At 32.9% G+C, this 24,060-nt stretch overlaps 1 long non-coding RNA gene across 1 annotated transcript; it reads left to right on the top strand.

Annotated features, from left to right (window-relative positions):
- The first annotated feature begins 1,551 nt into the window (after positions 1 to 1,551).
- On the top strand, positions 1,552 to 4,765 carry LOC149572322 (uncharacterized). The gene is made up of 2 exons (XR_016359068.1): positions 1,552 to 2,764; positions 4,346 to 4,765. It is a non-coding gene; the product is annotated as an uncharacterized LOC149572322 (long non-coding RNA).
- Positions 4,766 to 24,060: the final 19,295 nt, after the last annotated feature.

Genomic DNA, 24,060 nt, shown 5'->3' with positions numbered 1-24,060 from the left:
CTTAGAAGCATTAGTTGGGTCAATGGAGATAAGCTCTCTAAAAGAACTGGCCACACCCATAAAAAAATTCTCACTCTAGAATTCCAAGGGTAGCTCAGGGAGTCTTACCCATACTGGAGCTTGCTGATAGAAAGATTCCTTTAAATCCAATTTAGAAGACCTTTTTTGCAGCATCAGGGTAGCCCTTCCAATGATCCAGGGTCCTTTACACAAGATGTCGGCCATATCCTCTTTACAGGTGAAATCAAAAGAAAGAAATCCCTTTGCCATAGCAGTAACACTGACCTACACTTTTAGACTCCATTTCTTTGATGTGAAGGTCCAGACAACATCGATGTTCGGTCTCTGACCCATGAACTTCCCCACAAGTGTGGAAGCCATCGTAGCAATACTGTGGTCCACAATTTCATCTGGAATGGCAATCGTGCACGATCCCTTTTCCAGACCTGACACAACCTTAACCAGAGGGAAAGAAGACTTACCCGAAGGCTTAACACCAAAGAGTGAGGCCCATTTCACTAGGAGATTCCCTGGTCTGTCCACCTTGGATTGTGTTTCTAGCATTTGTTGGGTTCCACCGTTTGCACATGGGTCCCCATCCCCAGACTTTGCCTCTCCATAGTCAGCTTGGATCCCATCCTGCATGCTTGGTTTTCGAGATCCACCCCCTTGAGATTTCCTGCCCGACGCCAGGTTTGAAATTTGAATATGCACTTCCCGATCTCTCCCCTGCTCGCTCCCCTTCATTATTAACCACTTTTTATGTTAGATCAAATAAACTTTTGAAAATAATTAAGTATTCTACTATATGTATAATAATAATAATTTTGAAATTTATTTATTTATTAAATATACACATTTAAAATCATTTTTATTTTTTTGTGATTTTGGTTATATTATTAATTATGTTAATTTAATAACATATTGTTTGTGAAGCTTCCCTCTTCAAGAATTCCATTAGTGGATTGTTTGTAAAATATGATACTCACCCTTCAAGAGTTGTTCGCCACTAGGTCTGCATCTCTCCATCCGCTTATCACTTCCTTCTTCACCTCGATTACCTCTCCTAGGGGAACCAAGTGACCTTGGTGCCTATCCACGAATACTCACACCAGATTGAGGAGACCACATAGAGATCACTTGCACCACCAATAGCAACATATCTCCTCTACTTGGCGTTGGGCTTAGATTTCTCCCCTCCAAAGGAAGAACAAAAAAAAGTAAAATGAACTTAAATTAGTCAATCTACAAGATCAAACTTGGGAAAGGAAAAAAAATTAAAAATTGCCATAAGGTGAATGTCTGTTTGTTTGTTTTGCACCTTGCGGATGTGGGTCTGTGCCCGACCCTTTCAATGCGTCGAGTTCGCCTCGCTCAATGCCCCTCTTTTTCTTTCTGCTGAAGTGATCTCCTGCCTTTCCTTTCCAGAAGAACCCTGTGATCTCTCGCGCGATTTATTTCAAATGAGGGTTTTTGGTTTTTTTTTTTTTCTCTTATATCCCGCGGCCGTTGCAATTGCGACGACATCGGGCTAAAATTGAAAAAAAAAAAGCCAAAAACACATTACCTTTTCCAACCGTCGCAAATTGACTTCTAATGTATTAGTGGAACCACATTTCAAGGAAACTTGCAACAAAAATATTATCCTTTCCACATAACCCATAATAGATCTAAAGTAAAAGGCATTTAAAATCCACTTGCGAGAGAATAAACAACATACCCACAAAAATGTGACACAAGATATGTCTTGGGAAATCCTCATTGAGGGAAAAATCCACCCTTCAAAAGCATCCATCACCATGTATTATTCAACAAAACACCATTGCAATATAACCATGGAAGCCTTCAAAGTCATAGCCACAACCAAGCAATTCATGTGAACACGCATGAATCCACACATCCCATGTCATGTTTCCAACCTTCACAAATACTACCTTGGCTACCCTTTCTCACCTTATCTTGCTTGACTTTCCTTTTTTTCACCCTTACCTCTACAACTACCCTTGTGGTTGCGTTAATAGTAGCGATCTATCAGAAAACCACCAAGTGCTATTACATAAACCATGTGCTACTAAACCCCTATTGACCCACATTTAATATTTTTCCCCAATGTTAAATAATTACATCAAATATTATCACAATGTTACTATACAACTCATCAAGGATATTCCTTATGAATCTCTCCATGTTACGCACCCATCTAGGTGATCCTAGGTGCAATATTACATAATTACACTGAGAGGCATTCTATAAAATCACAACATAAATACCTAGCATGAGAATATGCCAAAAAAGATTCTCCGTCAATAAAAAAGAACTGAGAGTGGTTACAAACTTCTAAATTAAATATTAAAAAAGAATTCTTGAAATAATAGCTGGTTGAAATAATAGGAAGCCAAATGGAGGCCTGAAATAATAGGGCCCAAAAAAGTAGGACTCGAAATAATAGGAATCAAAAAATAGGGCTCGAAAAAATTGGGGGGAAATAATTTCAATATGATTTTATTTTTTGTTAAATATAATTTTGCATGCACATTCATGCTTATTTTTTGTGGGGAGTGGGGGAATTTGAAACAAATTCATGGAATGTGAAGAGACGTCTGTTGGGGGATATGAGGAGCCTCTCAGAAGTTATAAAACCAAGGCTCCTCATTTCATTTTCATTTTATGTTTTTGCAGGAAGGAAGAGGTGGAGGTTATTGGAGGATTAGATTGGAGTTTTTGAATAGGAGTAGATTGAAGTTTTGGAGTAACTTTTTTGCAAGTAAGATTTCTGTTTTTTATTTACATTTGCATTTAGATTTAGATGTAGATGTAAATTGAAATTCAAAATTAGTTATAATGTTCTACTTTGATTTAGATTTCAATTTTAATTAATTTCATTTAGATTTAGAATTCTATTCATAACTATTTAGGCTTGCATTTAATAGTTTAGTCTTGCATGTTTGATTTAGAGTTAGATTTGTATTCAAAATCTATTTGATTTATATATTTTATAATACTTTTCATTTACATATTTTAAAAGTGCATGTTTGAAATTAGTTTTATATTTGCATGTTTCATATTAGTTTTAGATTTGCATATTTCAAAATAGTTTTGGTTTGCATGTTTTAGATTTGAATGTTTCATAATAGTTTTACATTTGCATGTTTCTAAGTATTTATATTTTCATCTTTCGAAGTATAATTTTATCATTAATCTGGATGAGAATGCCACCATATCAATACAATCTGTATTTTTATTAAAGTTAATGATTTATTTAAAGTAGATGAATCATATATTTATTATATATTTTATCATTATTGAATTATAAAATAAAATAAAATTCTCAAAATAATAGCTGGCCAAAATAATATTAAGCCAAATGGATGCAGAAATAAGAGGGCCCGAAAAGAGGGGCCAAAAAAATAGAACCCAAGAAAATAGGGTTGAAATAACTTAATTAAAATTTTAAATATAAAACATTTTCTTTTTGTTAAATATATTTTTGCATGCACATTCATGCTTTTTTTTTTGTGAGGAGTGGGGGAATTTGAAACAAATTCGTAGAATGTCAAAAGACATCTATTAGGGGATATGAGGGTTCTCTCATAAATTATAAAAGAAATGCTCCTCATTTCATTTTCATTTTGTGTTTTTACAGGGAGGAAGAGATGGAGATTATTGGAGCAAATTAGAGTTTTTGAAGAGGAGTAGATTAAAGTTTCATATAGTTTAGCCTTGTATGTTTGATTTAGATTTAGGATTCAAAAACTATTTGATTTAGATATTTGATAATACATTTCTTTTGCAGATTTTTAATGTGCATGTTTCAATTTAGTTTTACATTTCCATGTTTTACATTAGTTTTAGATTTGCATATTTCAAAATACTTTTGGTTTCCATGTTTTAGATTTGTATGTTTCATAATAGTTTTATATTTGCATGTTTCAAAATATTTATATTTTTAATTTTTCATAATTAAATTTAATCATTGATGTGGATAGCAAGGTTACCTTATCAATAAAATTTGTATTTTATTAAAGTTAATGATTAATTTAAAATAAACGAATCATATATTTAGTTTATATTTTGTCATTATTTAATTAGATTTTATATGTGTTTATTTAAATATTTTTCATAGTATATATAGATTTTTATTAATATTTATGTTTGTAATGTTTGAAAAGTGGAAAACAATGCCACCATATTTCAAACATTACAATCTAACTATTTCATTTGAAATAGTTTTGATTTTTATTTATGTTATTTTGAACATTATTCATTTGAAAGAATTTACGTTAACTATTAATACTTTTTCATTATGATTATTTCCATATGTTGATTTTTGTTTATAAGTTTGCAGGTTACTATTTGAGTTATGGATACCTTGAATAGAGAATCAAACATTATTGGATACTAGAGCCTAACTACTTCAATGATCTCAAATGATTTCTTCGAGATCGAGTTTGACAAAAGCCTACAAATAATTAAAGAGGTGTGCACAACTATAATTAAAGTTTTAGAGAAGCAATATTTCCAATTGACTATGTTGAGGAAATGGAAGAAATGGTTATGGAAGATGCATAAAAATTTATGTGTGACGCATCTACAAAAGTGGACGGGTTTCCCTCAATGATGAAAGAAGTATTTCACAATCATTGTTCAAATAAAGGTCGCAAAAGAATCCTAATCATTGAAGAATGTGACATGTATTTACACCATCACAGATATATTTTTTGTATATAGTTCATTCTTGTCTCCGATTTCAAATTTTTACTTCTAATTAGTTGTATTGGCAATTTTATTTCCCCATTGTTCAATGTAACTTTCATGGAGAAGAGAGCATGAAAAAATAAATTTATTGTTGTATGAAAAATTTCTTCAATGGATGTGGCTACTAAATATGTTAATTAAGAAATAAAATCATAAGTCTAAATAGATTCCTTAATGATAGGGAGATTTATTGATTAAAATTCTTAATCATTGCAATAAAAATTGCATTAGCATTATTAAAAATTCAATAATATATAATGTTCTCACATCATCATGGAGAAATAATTTTCATAAAATTAACTCTTATATATTCTATATTCTTTCACACTTTTAACATCATCTAAATTGTTGTGTTGGGACTTATAACTTCCCTTTCATGAATTAATTTTTCCACTATTCGAGTCATTTGTATAACATATATCCCAAATTTGACCATAGTTGTACTCTAGATATTCCAACACTATACCTAAATCTCATACTTCCCTTAACCTTGTCCCTTATTTTAGTGTAACATTTAACCACTTATTAACCCTAACCATAACACCAAGTGTCATATAAATGAAATTGTAAACTTTGGATCCTAACTTTAACTCTTACTCTATATAGGATTGTACTAATCATTTAGTAAATTATATACTATATACCTTAGCCTAACTCTATATGTACAAGTAACTAGAAATAATATTATATTTTTATAAGTGAGAATATGTATATACACACTCCCAGAGAGAGAGAGAGAGATTAGGGGTGTATCTAGAGAGCATAAAGGGAGAGAGAGATTAGGAGGAGTATCTAGAAAGCAGGGTGAGAGAGATAAGTGGGTGTATCTAGAGATTAGAGAGACAAATTAGGGGGCATATCTAGAGACTAGAGAGAGAGGGTATATTTAGATATTGGGGGGAGATATTAATGGGTGTAGTTAGAGAGAGAGAGAGGGGGGGGGGGGGGAGGGATTACATTATTAAAAAGGTTAATAACTTGTATCACAATAGCACTAATTATGGGCACTATAATAGAACTAACCCACATTAATATTTAACCTATCAGTTATCCTAACACCAAGGTAAAGTGTAATAATAGCACTAACATCAGCTATAATATGATCAGTAACCCAAAAATTATCTTAACTGCAATAATAATACAAACCCTAACTCTAACTCTAACTCTAACTCTAACTCTAACTCTAACTAGATAATTCTAATTTTGACCCTAACCCTAACCCTAACTCTAACTCTAACTATATCTCTAACTTTAATTCTCCCCCTAACCCTAACCTTAACCCTTTATAATCCTAAATCTAATGCTAATTCTAACCCTAATGCTAATTCTAGCCCTAACACTAAGCCTTACTATAACTCTAATCCTAACTCTAATTCTAACTCTAACGCTAATTCTAACCCTAAATATAACCCTAATTTTAACCCATATTCTAACTCTAACCCTAACTCTAACTCCAACTCTATCTCTAACCCTAACCCTACCCCTACCCCTAATTCTAACCCTAACTCTAATTCTAACTCTAACCCTAACCCTAACTATAACTATAACTCTAACTCTAATTGTAACCCTAACACTAACCCTAACTCTAACCCTAATCCTACCCATCATCCTAACCCTAACACTATATATAATGCTAATCCTAACCCTAACACTATATGTAACTCTAACTCTAATGCTAACCCTAATTCTAATCATAAACCCAATCCTAATTCTAACCCTATCTCTAACTCTAAACTTAAATCTAACCCTAACTCCTGCCCCAACCCTAAATCTAACCCTAACCCCAACTCTATCTCCAACTTTAGCTCTAACTTGATACCTAACTCTAACTCTAATTCTAACCCTAACCCTAACCCTAACCCTAGCCTCAATTCTAGCCCCAATTCTAACCCTAACACTAACAATAACACTAACACTAACACTAAAACTAACAGTAATTATAACCCTAACCCTAATGCTAACCCTAACTCTAACCATAACCCTTATGCTAACCATAATCCTAGCCCTAATTCTAACCCTACCTCTAACTCTAACTCTTGTTCTAATTCTAATTCTAACTCTAACTCTAGCTCAAATCCTACCTCTAAATCTAACCCTAACCCTAACCCTAATTCTAACCCTAACTTTATTTGTAACCCTAATTCTTGCCGTAACCCTAATTCTTACCCTTACCCTAACTCTAACTCTAACTCTAACTCAATCTGTAACCCTAATTCTAACCCTAACCCTAATTCTACCCCTAATCCTAACCCTAACCTATATAACCCTAACCCTAATTCTAGCTCTAACCCTCTCCTAACTATAACTCTGATCCTAACTCTAACCCTAACTATAACTCTAACTCTAATTCTTACCCTAACCCTAACCTTAATTCTAACCCTAACTCTAACTCTAATGCTAATTATAATCCTAACCCTAATTCTAACCCTGATTCTTACCCTGAATCTAACTCTAACTCTAACTCTAACCCTAACTCCAACTCTAACTTTATCTCTAATTCTAACCCTACCCCTAATTCTAACCCTAACTCTAAGTATAACTCTTTTTGTAACCCTAGCCCTAACTTTGACTATAAACCTACCCCCAATCCTAACCCTAACACTATATATAACTCTAACTCTAACCCTAACCCTAATTCTAATCCTAATCCCAACCCTAACTCTTACCCTAACCCTAAATCTAATCAGGTAACTTTAACCCTAACTCTAACTCTAAATCTAATGATAACCCTAACCCTACCCCTAACCCTAATTCTATCCCTAATTCTAACCCTAACTCTAACTCTTATACTAACACTAACACTAACACTATCACTAATTTTAACTCTAACTCTAATTATAACCCTAACCCTAATGCTAACCCTAACCATAACCCTAACACTAACCCTAACCCTAATGCTAACCCTAACCATAACCCTAACACTAACCCTAACCCTAACTCTAACACTAATTCTAATCCTAACCTTAATTATAACCCCATATATAACCCTGACTCTAACTCTAACACTAACTCCAGCCCTTATTCTAACTCTAATTCTAACTCTATCTCTAACCCTAACCCTAACTCTTATTCTAACCCTAACACTAACCCTAATTGTATTTGTAACCCTAATTCTAATCCTCACCCTAATTCTTACCCTTACCCTAGCCCCAACTCTAACTCTAATCCTAACTATATTTGTAACCCTAATTCTAACCCTAACCCTAATCCCAACTCTAACTCTAATTTTAAACCTAACCCTAACCCTTATCCTAACTCTAAACCTGACTGTAACTCTAACCTTGATCCTAACTCTAGCTCTAATTGTAAACCTAACCCTAACAAGAACCCTAACTTTGATTCAAACCCTATCCCTTACCCTAATTTTCATCCTAATGCTAACCTTGACCCTAACTCTAACCTTAACCCTAACCTTAACACTAACCCTAACCTTAATTCTAACCTTAACCCTGACCTTAACTCTAACTCTAACCCTAACCCTAACCTTAACACTAAACCATAAACATTAATTTGTCCCTAACTCTAACCCTAAATCTAACTTTACCATAATTGGACTCTAACCATAACCCTAACCCTAACTTTAATCTTGGCTCAAAACTTAACCCTAACTATAACTCTAGAACCTTAACCCTTACTCAAGCCCTAACCCTAACCCTAACCCTAACCCTAGCCCTACTATAACCCTAACCCTAACCCTAACCATAAGTCTAACGCTAACCTTAACCATGAGCATAACTCTAACCTAAACTTAACTATAAACATAACTCTATCCCTAACTCTAACCTTAAATCTAACTCTACCATAATAGACTATAACCCTAACCCTAACCCTAACTTTAATCCTAACTAAAACCCTAACCCTAATCCTAAATCTAACCTTAACCCTGACTCAAACCCTAACCCTATCCCTACAATAACCCTAACTCGAGCCCTATAATAACCCTAACCCTAACCATAACCATAACTCTAACCCTAACCTTAACCATGAGCATAACTCTAAACCTTAACTCTAACCCTAAATCTAACTCTACCATAATTGGACTCTAACCCTAAGCCTAACCCTAACTTTAATCTTGACTCAAACCCTAACCTTGAATGTAACCTTAATCCTGACTCAAACCCTAACCCGAGCCTTACTATAACACTAACCCTAACCATAACCATAACTCTAACCCTAACCTTAACCATGACCATAACTCTAACCCTTATCTTAACCATAAACATAACTCTAATCTGAACCTTAACCATAACTCTAACAATAACTATAACCATAACTCTAACCCTAACCTTAACCATAACTCAAACCCTAACCCTAACTCTAGCCCTAACCCTAATGCTAATCCTAACCCTTATTCTATCCCTAAGGTTACCATTAACTGTAATGGTAACTTTGCCCCTAACCATATATCTATGTTTGACTATAACATTTTACATTACAATATGCCAAAAATAAAATTACTTTTTTAAAAATCTAAATTAAACTCCATAAATTAAATTTAAAAAAATAAAAATTTGAAGCATAATTTTATAGTAATTTTATAAAATTAATTAACAATTTTATAATAATCTTATCAAAATATAAATAAAAAGTAAATGTTTTTCCTATTGCACCGCAACTGCCACTAGCTTATATATATATAAAAGCTAGTATAATTAAAATAATATTATGCAATGTGAGCGACACAAATAATCTCAAGAATCTCTCAATTGTTGTATACATTGCATAGGGTCAATCCATAGCCACATAAATGAACAAGGGAACCATCCCTCCTAGCACATACACCACCATGGATCAAAGTACACCATGTGTTCCATCCTAGTACTCGCAACAAAATCAAAGTATCCAACATCTCAAACATGAATGATCCATCTCCTATTATGCCACTGTCACCTAACATATATAGATGTCATCCAAAGAAAAATCCATCAAACTTGTCATATAAGAATAATAAAATCATATACCAACTAAAATGCCAAGTATAAACACCTAATCCAAGGATAATCTATTGTATCTTTAGTTGTCCTTATAAATAGCTGAAATAACACCCACAACAAGTTCCAACCCATCAAACTATCCATACCTCAAAAGGTATACCAAGTGAATCTCGCATTATCAATATAACCAATCTATAACCAAATATCAAAATCCTCAAGAGAAATATATGCCACTTGTTTACTAAGAATCTCCCACTGTGAAAGATAATGTCAAATATGTAAGCAGTCCACTCACAACATCTCATAGAAGTGAATCCATGTAGTATCAAGAACATCCACAACACATAAACTAGTAACTGGCAAGAACAACTCTCACAACATGTCTGCAACACTCTACCAAGCTCTCCATTACCAACAAAGGAAAGAGATAGAGGAATAACCATGACAACTCTCACATGAATACAAATCAATGATCATAATCTCCAACCAATGTTAAATCCAATGTAAGTGAAATTGAACATCCAAGAAGATAACCATGGCCAAAGAGAAAGCACACAAATCATAACCTATGTATCATGTCCTTCCACACACCTCAAGATGTAAATTGTGCCAAGTATGATCTTCTTGGTAAAACCCCAATCAAGAAGTCACAACAACACCCAATCCATACTATATAACTAATCATGGATGTAAACCTCTCACAAGAAGATAAAAATCATAAACCATTCCTAAACCAAGAATGAATAACCATTCCTAATCCAAGGAATATGGTCAATATAAAACCATCTCCCGTACTCAACAAACATAACAACAACATATGTACAAGGAGATAACCAATGTTAAACCATCTCTCAAATGAACCCTCTAAAACTAACTTATGTACCATAGCTCAAGGTCTATATAAATGAAAGACAAGCATAAAAATAATACACTTGAGAGAAACAATGGACTAGTCTCTCTAGTAGTAAAATTGTTGAGTAGATCAAGAGTGAGGAATGTGAATGCTCATAAAGATATGCAAGTCTCCAACCAAGACTAATCTAAGAATAATATCCTCTCAAGTCCATATCAAGTGAATGACCCTCAAACTTGTTGTTGAAACTATCAACATCCTAACAAATACTTCTCTAATCACAAGAGAAATCAACATCACCACCATCTCTAAGTATCCATGAGCACCTGTAATTGACCAATCCATGCTAACTCCAAATGCAACATAACAATATCATGCAGTATCCAAAAAATGGTCAATTTACTCAATACTAAGATCAATATGAAAATGCCAACCATGGCCTTATGAACATAAACATGAAAATATGATCTAACTATCTCAACTAAAAGAGATAACATGTTTCGTATAAACATACCATAACATGTCAAAATTCTAAATGCGTATCAAGAGTATACAATTAAATAATAACAAAACTATCCTAACCCCAAGGATAATATGTCAAATGAAAACAATAAACCACACCTCTACCAAGAACCCCATGAGTCCTCAAGATGAAAGCATCTTCACACACCATAAAGATATCTAATACTAACAAATACACCATACAAATGCCAAAGACACTTTTGCAGCAATAGGATCTAAGACATTTGATGAAAACAAAGTTTTTCGGAGAAGTTTCGAAGTTTAGGATGAAGATAGTTATGAGGTCAATGGATGGAGAAATTCAAAGAAGATATGATGAAGGCGATTTGACAACTTAAATTAGAGCACAAAGTTCAGGGTGGAAGTATATTTCTCGAGCATCTAGATTCAATGTACCTAAGATAGATAAAGATCTAACAATTGTGATTAAGTGGAAAAACATGGAAGATTCTGGAGGAGTGGAAATTTTTTTTTATTTAAGGGATGCACTCTATATTCATTGTTATTTATCAAGTTGGAAAAGGAGATTGATAGCCAACATTATAACCAAGCAAAATTGTATTGTGAAGATCAAGCAAGAGAAGTGCTAAGTTGATGTATGAGTAAGTTGATTAGCCAGAAGGGATTAGAAGGAAGAAAGAGGAAGAGAGAAAGAAAGAGATTGAGTGACACAGAGATATGAACAATCAAGGTAGTGTTAAAACCTAACAAGTCATTTTATTGTCACTCTCTAACTATTATAGCATAAAATTTCTTAACCGAGTGAACCTAATAATTGAAATCCATTGAATGCTGACATTTTGTTGAATATTTTGTAAGTCCTTTAAAGTAGGACACCCTTTAGTTATTTCAAGGAGTGATAAGGTCTAGATGAAATCCTTTAACAAGGTCACATTAACAATGTGTATGTAACCTTTAACAAGGTTGGCTCCTCATAAGGCACACTTCAAAAGAGTAAAAATTTTGGGTTGTCAGTTCCTCAGTGGTTTTTCCCTTAATAGGGTTTCCACATTAAATACTTGTGTCAAAATTATGTGGATGCTTATTGTGTTTTTTATTTATTTCATATTTACTATTTATTTATGCAACTCAATATAAGCTCAAAGTTTACTCTGATACTTGGTCGAAGAAGTTAAAATTTACTTGAATGATTAGGTTAAATGTTAGATCTGGTTACCAAGCAAGTGATTTTGAAAGTTTAAAGAGTTTAAGTTTGAGTAAAACTATTTTAAGGCCTGTAGGATAAATGGTTATAACTTATTAAGCAAACCCCCCCCCACCACACACCAGTTATATAACAACAAATATGTTGAATCATACTTGTCACATATCCTATGTTAACTAAGAACTTGTGTTGATATCCTATGTTCACCAAGAACTTGTGTTCTTTTATCCAATTGGTTGTGTTGTATATTATATACACTTGCTTTGTGCAAAAATGCAGTTAGCATACCTTGTCAATGTGCATATGGATGTGCAAACCATTTTTTGGTATTGTCCATGTAGCCTATAACATTTTCCAAGCACCTCCAAATTTAGATACATCGATTTGTTGAACTCCTAGAAACTTTGTCAATAATTTGAGTTCATATCTTTGATAGCCCCACTAAAATAATATTTAATAATTATTAAGATACAAAAAATAAATAATATATATAATAATTATAAATAACTAATAATACTTTTATTTTAAGTAAAGATAGATAAATAAATAAATAAATACTATTGTAATATATAATGATAAAAGTTATAAATAAATGAAATGATATAACTAAATAATGTTTGTATTTAATAGATGTTATCGTAATATTCAATCTACCTCATAAACTTAATATTGTTAAATAAACTAAATACTATAATCTAATAGTATTAAATCTTAAAATTTAATAATATCATTTCTTAATATTAATAATATATTATTTAATTTAGGAGTTATTATATTCTATTTAATATGAGATAGTTGAAATGATATTAATAATATACAAATTAATTAATATTAAGAATATTATATTAATAAATAATAACTTATATTAATAATTAATTGAAAAGACATCTCTCTTCTCATCATATCATATATAAGAGAAGTATTAATTTCGGGAAGAGGAACATAAGAGAGATTTTATGGAAGTCTAGAAGACAAATTAAGGGAAAATGAGAAATGTCCTCAAAAGGGGTCATTACAATATCCAATTTTTTCACTTAATTCTTTGAGGGGGTAACATTTCACGTAGTTCACAATCCTACTAGGGCATAGTGCGGCATGAATTTTTCTCCTTGTACTTGTCGTAGGCAATGTACTATTGCATTCAATTTGCACAATTACTGAATTAGTTCAAAATGTATCTACCAATCACAAGTAATGATTTTAGAATAATTCAAATTTTTCTAAATTTTATTTATTCATTTACGAATTTAATATTTCATACAAATTATATGATTGGGTGAACTTGTTTTGTGTTATAGGAGCCCTTTTTTTGGAGGGTCTCCATAATGCAATATTTCTAACTAGATTCAAGGCTAATGCAAGTTTTAGTTTCTCTCTCAATATATTTTGGTTAATGTCACAAAATCAAATACTGCGACAAATGTTTGATACTTAATAAATTTAATAACACAATCAAAATTTTTAACCTTGTAAAGATTATTTTATGAGTATATATAAGTGAAATAGTACAATGAACTTGTAGTTAACCAATGAGGTAATATGAATATAATGATTTTTTACACTATTCTATTCATTCATTTATAATTATACTCAATAATTTGTGAATTATAATTTTTTTTTTCTACTTTTCACAATAAATTTTTATTGAATTAGATTAAATTAAATTTATTTTAAAAATTATAATTTATATTGAATACTTACAAATACAATTAATTACAATAAGGCAAGTACATGCCACTATGTGGCACTTGTTATTTTTTGAAACAATATATAAAAAGTGCATTGTCTTAAAGAGGGCAAAATGTAGACATTAAAAATTTTCTAGTTTCTTATGCACAATAATTTTACTAATATTCTTCTAAATTAATAAAAATAATTTGTACTATTAATTAAATAATATTTATTATTTAATTAATGAGTGTCATTCTTCCTCATTTTATTTTCAAATTCATCATTTTCCCTCCAATTGGAATAATTGAATAATTTTAATTAATTACTTAATTATGTATTAATAGTCATTAAAGAGTTATTTAAAAATACTCACTTTCTACAATTTCAAATGGCTAGTATCTCTACTTTTGTGCAAACTACTTCGCTCCATCAGTGAAGGAAGGAATTAATGATTATAAAATTGGTTTTAATTATGTTAAACAATTAAAATGTTTTTCTCTTATGAAATATGGGAAGACAACATAAACCAATGTGTATTTCAGTAACTACACTTCATTGCCTTGTCAAAATCAATTCAATGTCTTTTCCAAGATCCTTGAGATTCATGACCAAAACACAAAACGATTGGTGCAAGTAGTATATGGAAATCTAGGACACATTATTAGTTCTTATACTCCACCATGGAGGGACAGCTAGATTAGAGCCAAAAGTGACCCAGGAAGCACGTAAATTTTCTATTCAAGATCAGATCTAATAATGCTCCCCTTGGCCTAAAATGACATAGGAATCTTCATGCAACAAAAACCCTTAGTAGATTGGAATGAAAAATAACAAAAAAGCCCAAAATAAGAAATTGCCACCAAATCCTACTGGCAAAAAAGGCAGATTTTCAACAGTCAATAAAATGACATTGGGTGTCAATAAAAAATCCGACATACCTATCAATGCAGAAACTACGAAAGACACTATATTAACAAAACAAAACCTACAAATATCAATCAAAATCATAGGAAAACATATAAGGAGGCAATAGAAAATTGTAGCAAAAATAAAAATATAATGAAGTTGGAAAAAATGAGGAAGGTAAAGATCAACCTAGGGTAACAGTTACCAGAGAAACCTTCTAGTCTAAGCCAGGCAGGGAATCCGGTAGAGATAAAAATACAAATGAGGTTCTCAGAGAATCAAGTAGAGTGGTAGAATTAAATGAAAAGGAGCACAGGGTCCGTAAAATTATACGCCTCTTTTGCCAAGGAAAAATGCAATAGATTTATTTTCCAAAACAAAAAATTGTCAATCCAATCACCATTTCAAACCACTTTGAGCTTCCACAAACAAATTTAGAAGCAAATGAAGGAAACATCAGTCACCAAACCAAAAGAAGTAGCTAACTTCAACATTGGAAGATACTATCATTCAAAAAAAATAAAATGTGAAAGCTAAATATTCTATTGAAGTTGATGAAAGATCAACCCCATTACTCCCAATAATCACCTACATGCAAACACTTGTTGTAGAATGAGAGAAGAAAAAGCTATGGAGGTTGGAATTCACAAATCCATAGAGGAGACATTCTTGACGAGCAAAAGGAGAAATCGGTATTAATAGAAAAGTGAATGAATTTACAAAGAGAGATCAATCCTTATAAAAGAAGATCAAAGCCCTAATAGGAATCTAACCTAGGTTGTATGATAATAACTAATAAAAGAATTAATTATTATATGCCTAACGTTTAGCTTAAGTAAAATTGAGTCTGTAAGAAAATATCTTATTACTTAACACAATCAAATAGTAGATATATGATTAGAATATCAAAATATCATGAAGATGGTAAATCAATAGAGCATATAGAAAATCTACCTAATATTATGTTGAGCCCTCTATTCAAACTAAAAATAGTTTGAACAAAAGAAGAAGTAATGACAAAACCCCAATGGAATGCCAAGACCAACTAGAGGAACACCAACGAAGATTCCAATACATTCATGATAAACAACTATTACAGTGAAAATCAAAGGATGGAATGCAAAAATTTGGGAGTTTTTGTCTTATGAAATAGACCTAAAGTAGAGGACCTGAAACTCATAGATTGGTCATATGAATTTCATGGAGAATAGGTAAGTTTGTATCCCCTTTCTAATAGTTAGATTTACTTATATTGCAAGAATGTAGAAATTAAAGATAGTCTCCTTTTTGGATCAGTATGTTTTTTTAAAGGTTATAGCGTAATTTTTTTTCATTGGATGCCAAACTTTAATGAAAATATGGTAAAATCCTTAACAATGCCTACTTGGGTTGAGATTAAAGAAATTCGTGTATAACTCATTAACTTTCATACTCTAGAAAGAATATGATACTTTATCAAGGAATTCTTAGGCATAGAAGCCAATTACAAAAATTCTAATAAAATTAAAATATTAATTAACCTATAAAAATAACAAGAGTTCAAACAAATTAAAATCACAACTAATAGATCTATTTATAATTTAAACTGGGTAAAATATGACAAACACATAAGTGAAATTGTCCTTCTAGAATCTAAGAAAGGCACAAAGGAAGGAAGCTTCAAATATATAGGTAGAACTTCATATCTAGGGAGGATATTCCCAAGGTTAACTGTTTGAAAAAAAAAGAATAAGGTAATATAGCTACTAAACCCTAAGGATCAACTAAATAAACAAGTAGCAAGTTCCCTAAAACTGATCAATAATACCAAACAAAGGGATCATTTGGAAAGTTTGATATATAAACTAGATAAGGAAATAGAGGAAAGGGAAAATTAGAGAAGAAGACATAGACAACAAAGAGTGTCCAATTAGCAACCCCTCTCCTTGCCAGGAAGATATTCAAGACAACATCACAAAACAAGTAGAACACAAAGATAATATTTAGGATAATGAAGAGGAAGAAATATTATGTGGTTTAGTAAGAAAACAGAAGGAAACAATTGAGAATGATAGATTTTATTTAGATAATTCAGTCATAATAGACAAGATAAAGATGTTGGAGCAATGTGAAAAATGTAGAAAATAAAATGTATTTTTTGGAAGACAAAAGAGAAAATATCAAACTACATAGCTAGTTGATAAAGGACATAATGTTGATACATAATGGCATTTTCAATCAACTCACTTAATGGGAAAAAGGTGCATAACCTCACATAGACCCAAAGGATCAACTTATGGAGAATGATATGAGGTTAAAGCTAGAAACATCATCAATAGAGGGTATAATTTGTGAAAGCCAAAAGATAGCAGATGAACAACTAGACATGAATCTAATCTTAAGGACAGATAATCATATTCTATTTTCTAACAAACAAATATTTTTGATGCAAGAGCATCCTAGGTGTAAGAGAAATCTTGCATCACCCAAAAGCATTTTATTTTCAGTCTTAAGGACTAGTAGACAGGGTGGTACTATTTATGGGAACTTTTTATTTTTAGCAAGTTTCTCACATGGGCTTAGAATGTTCTCATTTTCTATATGAAGGTTCATTTTGGAATTATAAGCCTACCAAAAAAATCTCATTGCTCCAACTTTAGTATCAGAGAATTTATTGTGGATTTTTAGTGGAAAATTTTGTAGAAAAATCTTCAAGCTCACTGTTGGAGGCCTTAGAGTTCCTAGATGAGGTCTGAAAACTCAATGTAAGGGCACTTGCGTCGATCTAACTATGCTGTAGATCAAGAGTTGGCATTTCTGAAAAGTGGTTATAATAGCCAATTGGAGTAATGGTTCGAGAGTTATGGCCTTTGGAAGTTGGGCTACCAAAATTTCTAAAATAATTTGTCAAAGATGTATTTAATCCACTATATAATATGTATTGTTAGGGCTTATCAACCCTGGGTATTAAATTTGAGCATCTAGAACCTTCCTAGGCAACATAAAATTACCTATTTAAGAAAGGCCCTAACATTGTCTTGGACAACTTTGGGTGGTAAACACTAACAATCCATCCCTCCCCTCCAAAAGGGGATTTTAGTAAATAACCAAATATTGTACTTGGGTTAAGCATTCACAGCTTAGTCTTGCAAATTATTGTAATGAAGATGCCCATGTGGGTTAGCATATTGTATTTGTGAATTATGTAATTCTGCATTTGCAGTGGAAATAAGAAGTCCATATTTTGTTCTTGCAATTTTTGTTGTTTCTTTGTTTCTATTATGGTTTATGGTATTAAGGGGAGCACTCGTCATCAAGTGGTATCAAAGCTAGAGTTCTTGAGTGCATAGATAGATCATTGACTGCGAGGCAATTTGCACTAGAACTGTGGTTTGGGCTGAGTGTGTAGACAAATCTTTGATTGTGAGGCAATTTGCAATCGGGTTTCAGCGGAAGCACGAAAAATAACCATGAAGAAAGTGTGGTAGAAGAGTTGTAGGTGTTGCACTTGAGGGTTTTGGAGCTCTCCAAAGACAAATGCAAGCATTGGAAGAAAAAATGCATAGAGAAATAAATCTTCCTGTAAGAGATGAAAGAAAGGACGAGGACAAAGTAGAAGAAAATATCGAAGTAGAGGCAATTCTAAGACACCCTAGAGGAAGAGAGGCTTTTTAGGGTCATCTCCAAGATTGGGAAAAGACCTAAGTTTGAAGTTTCCACATTTTTGGGAAATCTTAACCCAAAGGAGCTGATCAATTAGATCAATGAATTGGAGGAGTAGTTTGAGTATGAAGATATTGATGATCTTGATAGGGTCAAGCTTGCTATGGTGAAACTGAAGAGACATGTGAAGATCTAGTGGTAGGAGGTTCAGTTGGAGTGAAATAGAAAGGGAAATGATTAAATCACTAGATGGGAACATATAATAGCTAAACTTAAGTGACAATTCATTTCGTTGGATTATGAGTTTGATCTCTTAAAGAAACTGCAAGGTTTGAAGCAAGTGGGAAAATATGTTCAGGAGTATACTGAAGAGTTCTATCGAGTTCTCATTAGAGTCGGCCATGCAGAACTTGATAAGGAGAAAGTGGCTCATTATCTTAATGGGTTAAAGCCAAGTATTCAAGACAAATTGAGTCTGGTTCAAATGAACAGTATTGAGGAGGCATACTAGTTTTCCCTAAGAGTTGATGAGAAACTGAGCAAGAAGTTTGACAAAAAGAATAGTGGAAGAGGTTGCAGTGGAAGATCTAGCAGACAACCTTATGGTGGCTATAATGCTGATCAAAAGAACAAGGATGAGGCTAGGAGTATCAGTCAAAACCAGAGGAGAAATAATCCCAATAATTCCCATGATCAGAACAATAGAGATTAGAGAGGAAGAGGCAGAGGACAAGGATCTGGAAAAGGAGGCTTCTGTGGGAAATGTTTTCACTATAGAGAAGAAGGGCATATAGCATTTGAATGTTCTCAATGCTAAGGAAGGACAAATTGAAGAATAGAAGGCTAGGCTAGAGTTGCAATGTTGATGAAGATGCTAGATCCTCACATTCTAAAGATGCTGAATGAGGAAAAGTCTTAGTTAATAGAAGAGTCCTGCTGAGTGGTGAGAACGAACTTAATCAAAGAAGGAGCTTATTTTGCACAAGGTGCAAATGTGAAGATAAGTGTTGTGATGTGATCGTTGATGGTGTAAAAACTAACAATCTGGTGTCAAAAATGATGGTCACAAAATTGAAGTTGAAGAGATAGAAACACCCACATCTATATTGTATTGGTTGGGTGTAAGATAACCACAAGGTCATGGTCAATAAGCAGTGCTTAGTGAAGTTCAAGATTGGAAGCTATCAGGATGAAGTGCTATGTGATATCATACCTATGGGCATATGTCATATGTTGCAAGGTAGGTCGTGGCAATTTGATAGACATGTTGGACATGATGGGTGAGAAAATACCTACACTTTGACCAAGGATGGAGTGAAACATAAGTTGAAGTCATTCAAGGAGAAAGAAGAAAAGGTATGTAGTGCTACCAAAATATGTTTTGTCAATGAAAAAGAGTTCCTCAAAGGTATGAAGCATGAGCATGTGTGTTTTGCTATAATTCCAAAAGATAATAAAGAAGAAATAGAGGAGGTACTTGCATAAGTTGTAGATATATTGGCAGAATTTTCTAATATTGTTCTCTGTAGTGAAAAAATTTCCCACGAGTCAATTTACCTAACAAGGCAGTGCACAGAATGACACTAGTAGAAAGTGAAGAGTTGAAAAAAAAAGTTCATGAGTTATTTTAGAAGGGGTTGATTGGAGAGAATCTAAGTCCATGTGTTGTATCAATTGTATTAACACCAAAGAAGAAAAGAGAATGGAGGATGTGCACTAATTCTTGCACTATCAACAAGATCACAATCAAGTACAGATTTCCATTGCCAAGGATGGATGATATTATGGACTGTTTGAGTGGCGCTAAGTATTTCACAAAGATAGATCTGAAGAGTGGATACCATCAGATTCATATCAAAGAAGGTGATGAGTGGAAGACTACTTTCAAGACAAAAGAAGGATTGTACGAGTGGTTAGTCATGCCCTTTGGGCTAACCAATCACTAAGAAATTTCATGCAACTCATGAATGAGGTACTAAAGGAGTTTTTGGGTAAGTTTTTCATTTTTTACCTAGATGATACTTTGATATTTAGTAAGACATTGGAGGAGCATTTGATTCATATTCGCAAGGTGTTTGATAAATTGAGGGAAGAAAAGTTGTTGATAAACTTGAAAAAGTGTAGTTTGTAAAGAAGGAGTTGGTGTACCTAGGATTTGTAGTCTCAACAGAAGATCTGAAAATTGATTTAGAGAAAGTAAAGGCTATCCTTGAATGGCCTACTCCAAGAAGTGTGATAGAGATAAGATCTTTTCATGGGCTAGCTAGTTTTTACATAAAGTTCATAATAGGTTTTAACAATTTTTGTGGACCCTTGACTGAAACAATGAGAGGGGATAGGAAAGAATTTAAGTGGATTATAGGAACAAATAAGAGTTTTAATATGTTTAAATAGAAAGTTATTGAGCAACATATTTTAGAACTTCTAGATTTTAACAAGGTGTTTAAAGTAGATTGTGATGCTAGTGGTACTGCAATAGGAGTTGTTATGAGCCAAGAAGGTAGACCTGTTGCTTATTTTAGTGAGAAGTTGAATGATGAAAAAAGAAAATATTTTGTTTATGATCAAAAATTTTGCACCATAGTTTAAGCATTGAAAAAGTGGACACTATCTTCTTCCTAAGGAGTTTGTTTTGTATATTGATCATCAAGCTTTGTAATATTTTAATAGCCAACGATAATTTAACCAAAGGCATTTGAAGTGGGTTGAGTTTTTGTAGAGTTATACATTTTTTTGGAAACACAAGAGTGGGAAGTCTAACAAACTTGTAGATGCTCTTAGTAGAAGACAACTTTTTCTAACATAAATGTGAATAGAGGCAATTGGGTTCAAGGAACATAGTACTTTGTATCCAGATGATCCTGAGTTTGGTGAAGCGTGGAAGGCTTGTAAAGAACTTGTTACACTTGACAAGACAAAGTGGTTGGATTTCATGATCTAGGATAGTATGTTGTTCAAAGGAAGCCAATTGTGCATTCCTATAAATTCAATGAGAGATAATTTCATCAAGAAGAAGCATAGTGGAAGATTGGCTGAACATTTTGGTGGAGATAAAACCATAGCTTTGGTTGCTGAGAATTATTACTGGTCGTAGTTGTAGCAAGATGTGAAGAAGTTTGTACAAAGTTGTAGAGTATGTTAGATGGCAAAAGGAGTGAAGCAAAATATAGGGTTGTATCAACCATTACTTGTACCAAACAAGCTATGGGAGGATGTCAACATGGATTTTGTTCTTGGATTACCGAGGACATAGTAAAGACATGATTCTATTTTTGTGGTGGTTGACAAGTTTTCAAAGATGACACATTTTATTCCTTGCAAGAAGACTAGTGATGATGTTCATGTAGCATAATTGTTTTTCAGAGAAGTGGTGAGACTACATGGTCTTTACAAGAGTATAGATTAAGATCAAGATACGAATTTTGTTGGGTATTTATGGCATACATTGTGGAAGAAGTTGAAGATAGATTTGAAGTTTAGTTCATCACATCATCCACAGATTGATGGACAGATAGAAGTTGTGAAATGCAGTTTTGAAAACTCGCTAAGATGTTTGATTGGAGATAAGCCAAAAGGATGGAATATGATTTTAGCACAAACAAAATTTTCATATAATAATTATGTTAACAAGAGTACTGGTAAATCACCATTCCAAATTGTATGTGAGATTAGTCCCAAAAATGCTTTTGAATTTAGGCACTTGGATAAAGGATAGATAAGTAGTGCTGAAGTAGAAGAATTTGTTGAATATTTGAAGAACATCCATGAGGAGGTGAGGAAACACATCATAAAGATGAATATATGATACAAGGCTAAGGAAGATGTGAAAAGGAGGTATAAGGAAGTTTAGATTGGAGATGAAGTCATGGTTCATTTGAAAAATGAGCATTTTCCAGTGGGTACATATAATAAGCTGAAGATGAAGAAGTTTGGACCATGCAAGATAGTGAAAAGGCATGATTCTGGAAAGCTTATGAAGTGGAGTTGCCTACTAAATTGAATATTTCAACAGTATTTAACATTTTAGATTTGATAGAGTATTATGAAGGAGGTGACAGAGATGAAGTTGTAGAAGTGTGGTGGAGTATTCCAGTAGCTAGTTTGGCTAAAAAGGAGACTAAGGAGATACTAGACAATCGTGTTGGCAAAATTACAAGGAATAGAACTTATGAGGAATATCTAGCCAAATGGAAAGAGAGGCCAATGGAGGATTCATCATGGCTAGCAAGGGAGGAGGTTAACTATCTTGGTTTTCCTCTAAAAACCTAAGATGTGATGGAGTTACTTCTCAAATTACCCTGGGTGTTTGATGCAGGAGCATCCTAGGTGTAAGAGCAATCTTGCATCACCCAAAAATATTTTACTTTCAGTCTTTTCTATTTTAATAAGGATTAGTAGACAGGGTGGTTACTATTTATGAGAACTTGCTATTTTTAATAAGTTTCTCATACGAGCTTGGAATATTTTCATTTTCTACATGAAGTTTCATTTTGGAATTATAAGCCTACCATACAAATCTCATTGCTCCAACTTAAGTATTAGAAAAGTTATTGCATATTTTTGGTGAAAAATTTGCAAAAAAAACTCCAGGCTCACTATTGGAGGCCTTAGAAAAGGTTTGAAAACTCGATGGAAGGGTGTTTGCACCAATCTGAGTCTGTAAATCAGGAGCTGACATTTCTGAAAAGTGGTTATAATAGCCAATCGGAGTAATAGTTCTAGAGTTATGGCCTTTGAAAGTTGGGCTAACAAAATTTCTAAAATAATTTGTCAAAGATGTATTTGGCCGACTCTATATGTATTGTTAGGGTCTGTCAGCCCTAGGTATTAATTTTGAGCATCTGGAACTTTCCTGGATGACGTAAAATTTTGCCTATTTAAAAAAGGCCCAAACATTGTCTAAGACAACTCTGGGTGAATCAATAGTTTAAACTTGGACCCATAAAACTTTCAATATTCATCTACTTCATGCATTAAATGATTAAATTGAAATAACATATAAAGTATATGCATCTAAATCATATAACCATGTAAGCATTCACACACATAACACTAGATATGACTACCCAGAAACCCTCCAAGTGAGAAGGTAAAATTGAGGTGGGGATGACACTCACAAATCTTCACTACTATAGTAATAAAGTGTATCCAATAAAGGTTACAATGTTTTGACCATAGAACATGATCTTTCCTGTAAAAGGTCTACCCTGTTAAAGGCTTACAAAGACTATTAGGTCTCACCTTGTTAGAGGATTTCAACATCCTATTAGAAGTGTGCCTTGTTAGAGGACTTCAAAATATAACTAAATAAGCACCTTGTTAAAGGACTACTCTATTAAGAGATTTGACTGAAACCACCTGTTAAAATATCTCATCATAGATCTTGTAGTTGGCACTTGCTTTCCTGATAACAAATCACCTCTAAACAATGTCTCCTTGATCCTTCATGATCATATGTCTCAATGTTGTATCCTTTTCTCTGTCCTCTGTTCTTCTCTAACTAATTCTACAATTCACTCTTTCTTCATAACTTCTAAGTCACCTTGAAAGCTCTACATGCAAACTATCTTTTTCACTCCTTTGACTCTCCTTCATCCATTGATAGTTTAGGG

Source organism: Cupressus sempervirens, chromosome 2 (genome assembly GCF_028749045.1).
Source record: "Cupressus sempervirens isolate cs-2001-9-10 chromosome 2, ASM2874904v1, whole genome shotgun sequence".
NCBI lineage: Eukaryota > Viridiplantae > Streptophyta > Pinopsida > Cupressales > Cupressaceae > Cupressus > Cupressus sempervirens.
This window is presented reverse-complemented; position numbering and strand designations above follow the sequence as displayed.